A 4,857-nucleotide genomic window follows, 5' to 3' on the forward strand; every position below is an offset into this window, starting at 1 on the left:
AAAAAAAAAAAAAAAAAAAACGAGAATCAGTTGAATTCCCTTACAAAGTATCAGAAGGGGTACAGTACAGCCCTAATGAAGTGATGAGACGAGGAGAGGATCTGAACCGATACACAAAAGATGGTGAATGTCAGTTGGGGTGTTGAGAGGGCGCGGGGAGATACCTTTTGAAGAATACATTGCTATAAACCAAATCTGGTGTTAGGAGATGAAAGATGCTGGGTGGTGGAGTGCAGCTTTATTTTTCTGCCTGTTGATGGCAGCAAGACACTTGACTACAACAAATACAACACACAAGACCACCATGTTTAGGATGAGGTTGCACTTACTTTTTTTTTTAAATAAATGAGGGAAGATGGCAACAAAAGAGCAAAAAAAGAGATTACTTTGGAGTAGTTAATGGATAAAAGAAAAGGAAGAGACAGAATCATGTGCGGCTGCTCAGGCTTAAGCGAATTAGGACACAATGAGGGAATAAAAAAAAGGAAGACAAAGGGAATAGAGGCAATTATTTTCATTTAATTACATATGGCAGAGGCTGATTGATATTCCCTTGCAGGTGTTGGCTGTCTGGGTGCCTGGAGATAACCCCTGATGCATTGCAGATTAGGCCCAAAAGTGAACTACATTTGGAGCGATGGAGAATGGCAGCTTATCAGTCAGGAAGGTAACTGTTGTGAAATACATTGACTGGGCTCAGCAAATGTTTTCCTGTCACTTCGTATCCTTCTCTTTCCCATTTTGCCGGTGGGTGTTGGTACCTCTCTCTGTGCAATATATGTGCAGAATAAGAAGCTGAACAAAAGAACGAGTTGAAATGTCTCTATTCAGTTTTTTTTTTCACTAACAGACAAAAATGTAAGAGCTTCTTTTTCACCCTGAGTGGGTGAGTGGCATACCGTGAAGTAGAAATTATGCACCAGCATCTGCTTGTCTAAGCTTTCTGTGGGTATTCTGACTCCTAAGATAGACGCGGGCTATAGGAAGAAGCAGGCAAACTAAAATTGGAAAAGATTGTGGTGGTTGAAAATGCGCAGTAGATTCACAAATAAGTCTAAGTTCGAACTTTTTTATAGATTTTTTTTTTTTTTACAAAAATGGAAGCAACTTCCCAACATTTATAAAAAAAATGTTTGTCTTCTGTCTTTCAAGTCACTCCATAACAAATAGAATAATCTGCAGAGTCCTAAAAAAGACCTTTTCAGCACTGCTAAACCAAATGAAGCTATGAGAAAAACATACAAAGTAAGAATGGTGTCTATAGCAAGTCTCTAAGGAGAAACCATTGACTGCATATGAGAACTGGACTGAATGACCCCTCCCCCTTCCAAACAGGAAGTACCTACTGGCTCCAAGAAGCCAAACTCTAATACACTTCTATTGAGAAATAAACAGCCACTGAATAACCATTCTTACTCTGCTACATTTAAAAAAAAATAATCTCGCTAATCCTAATTTTTGGTCGTTTTTCTTCAGTGCATTTATTCAAGTTATATAATGGCCAATCAAATGCCTCAATAAAAGTATATGGTCTTACTTTGAGCGTTCAAAATGTTTGTTGACAGATTCTCCAAATCAATCATCCACCAACTCTATTAACTTTATAGTCATTTAAATGGGCAGCCATGTTTAGGAGTTAAAAAGTTGTAATTTTCAAAATGGTTTGTTTTTTTTAAAGGAATACAACAAATCAAGATTTGGTTAAAACCTCCATTTTTGGGTCACGGTTTTGTTTCAGTTTAATAATATGATTGGTGCATTACAAAAAAAAAAATTATAACAATTTAGATTTTTTTTTTAATTTGCTAATAAGCAAGTAACAATAAGTAAAACCATTAAATTGGCTTATACTAAGCCTGGTGTAATGCAATAAAAAATATTCCTTCTAAAATTTGGCACAAGATGATGCAGTTCAGTCAGGGCCATTTTTTAGAGTTGATGTCAAAGTCCACAAAAACTGCATTGACATGTGTACATACTGTATGTCTAGGCTGTTAAAATACACAAAAAGTAAGCAGACACACCAGCAAGATGTCATGTACGATTATTTCTGTATATCTTAACTCAATGTGCTTTCACTTTCCTTAACACACAAAAAAATCAATAGGAACACAAACAAGCAGAAGGAAAGTAGAGGGGGACAAATACTGACAAATTTCTCTACGCAACAATGGGTTCATGTAAAACTATAACAATTGTAGCCATGTCAACTTTATACATTATGTCGCAACACATTAGGGGATTTATTTATATGCCTTTTATTTCTGTTGGTGGATTCTTCAGACAATCAAAATCAATAATTCTGAATCAACGGATCAATAACACAGTTTGCCATGTTACATAAAAAGGCTTGGCTTGTAGTGATGAGCCCACTGAGAGCTGTGCAGAGCATCCCAATGGATGCTTTATTGACAAGAACAGCCCTTTACATAATTGCTGACCAAACAGAAACAGCATCTTCTGACTTGATAGCAGGTTGGGAGTTAAACATTCTCTGTTTGGGCCAAAGTAGATGAAAGAAAGTAAAAAGTCAAAGATTTGTCTCGTAGGATCTGAGCTTTCCCCATCAAAACCCAATCAATGCATAGCAGAACAAATCCAATCCATAGAGTTGAGCTTAAAGACCCAGAGATCTATATTTAAAGTTTCACAGTCGAATACCCCATTACCATTTAGACTAAAGGTCAAATGTTGAATGTGAATTATTGGATGTAACAAAACTTTTTTTTTTTTTTTAAAAGACTGACTCTAATAAAACTTAGCCTGACTTCTTTATGTTAAGGTCAGTCAGTAGTCCTTGTTAACAATAATTTACCAATAAATGTGCTCGGCCTCAAGTGTTAGAAATGTTTTCTACTTTCATGACGATGTGCGGCAGAGATGTTTAGTTCTGTCACAATGAAAGGAGGATAAATCCTAAAAGGTAGTGTGCCTGTCACAGATGAGATTTAGTGTACGGCAGTGTGACAATGAAAGCAAGACTAATATGTTTTCCGTTGAGACCCATTCAGGTGACCTGCCAGGATTTCTCCTTCCATTCAAGACAATTTCAGGCTCTGCTGAGCTAAGGGACTCTACTCCCAGGATTTTCCACTGTTTTTTTTTTTTTTACTATGGTTCAAGTGAGAAAAAGAAAATAATGGCCCTTATACTGACCATTAACCTTAAAGCAAATGGGATCTTAGCTCATGGATAGCAAAGAAATAATGAATGAATGAATGAATTAAATGATTAAATGTATGAAAACAAATACAAGGATAAAGCAATACTTAAAGACCCACCCCAATGATAATCGTGTTTTTAACATGTTCTTGTAGCCTTTTTCTCATAGTGAAGGACATGTATAAAATAATTTAAAGGCCTCGTGCAGTGGCAAATTTTTTTTTAAATTTAGAAAGTCAATGGAACTTGGAAAACGAATCTGATAAAAATATTCACTTAAAATGATCCAGCGCGATTTTATTGATCATTTTATGGTCGTGCACAGCTTCAAATTTGGGCGATAGGTGTTGATGGGCGGGGGCTGCGCGTGACGTCACTTCAGGGATCCCAGAGTGTAAACAACAATGGCTGACGGTTTGAGAAGCGACGTAGACCACGATTTAGCAGATATTTCTTTGGATGAAGGTGATGAGCCTTCATCAAACACGGGAATTTTAATGACACAGGGTTCGGAGGGTGTACAGCCCTACCAGTTTGAACCGGAGGTTTCCTCATCTGAGGATACAGGGGCTTCGGATGACGATGGTGAAAGCTCATACAGCGATGGCGGGGAGAAGACGATCAAACTTGACTATTTAGAGGAAGTAAAAGTCATATCAAGGTTTCCACAGGTGAACCTGCGGAAGGATCATTACCGGAAAAGGAAAGGCGCCGCCGCTGCCGCGGAGCGTCCTTTGTCGTCCTCCTCCAGAGCCGAGGCGGACGGAGCCCCCCCGCCCGGGTAGGCGGGCGGCGGATCCGGACGAGGGTCTGCTGCGGCGACGGGTGGACTCGCTCCCCCGCCGCCCTCTCGGCCTCCCTCCCCGCGGGTCCTCTTTCCAGACAGCCGGCGGGGTCCTCCTGCGCCCCGCGCAGAGGCCACCCCCGCCAGCCTCACGTTCCTCCTCCGGAGGGCCGGGGAGGGCTCAAAGCCTCTCCCTGACCGGGGAGCGCCCCTCTCCTTTATTGAAACGGGAAATTCATGAAGGGAGACCCCCTTCTTCGGCACATTACTGCACCCAAATACCACACTCCTATTCACCATTATCCCGTTCGAATCCCCAAATCCACGGCAGTCCAAATTCTATTATGTTAAGTAATTCCATGCCCAGAAAGTCATCACAACACTAGCGGATCTAGCTGTATGTTCCTGTACTGACGTCACACGACCTATGACCTACTTATCAGTTGGCTGCCCAAAATCTGAGCGACCGCGCTATCTTTGAACGCTTGTAGAGAGTGCACGGGGCCGCGGGTGACAAAATAATTATACGGGGGTTCATTTGTGACATAAATACTAATGTTTTATTGCAGTTTAAGAAAAATCACGATTTTCACCGCACAAGGCCTTTAAGATTAAAACTGCGTTTCTGAGTGTTTCTTTGTTCAAAATCAAGCAAACGGGATGTTTGAAAAAGTCAGATGTGTGAAATGGGTACAGTCTGATACAATATGCCTCACGATGCACGTCTCACAATACGATACATATCACGATATATATCTCAAGACTATATCAGAAAAATTATCACTTTTTTAAAGAGTCTAACATACAAAAAAAAAACTCAACCTGAATATTGTTATGCCTTTCATGATAATAAAATGGAAAGATTAATTTTATTTAATGATCACAACGTTAGCACCAACCCCCAACACTCG

The 4,857-nt window shown here is 39.9% G+C and overlaps 1 protein-coding gene across 1 annotated transcript in view; it reads right to left on the bottom strand.

The window, feature by feature from the left end:
- Positions 1-4,857, bottom strand: part of nalcn (sodium leak channel, non-selective) — a gene marked incomplete in the record, with an annotated part of 79,600 nt that overhangs the window by 18,791 nt on the left and 55,952 nt on the right.

Source organism: Oryzias melastigma, linkage group LG21, assembly GCF_002922805.2.
Source record: "Oryzias melastigma strain HK-1 linkage group LG21, ASM292280v2, whole genome shotgun sequence".
Lineage (NCBI taxonomy): Eukaryota > Metazoa > Chordata > Actinopteri > Beloniformes > Adrianichthyidae > Oryzias > Oryzias melastigma.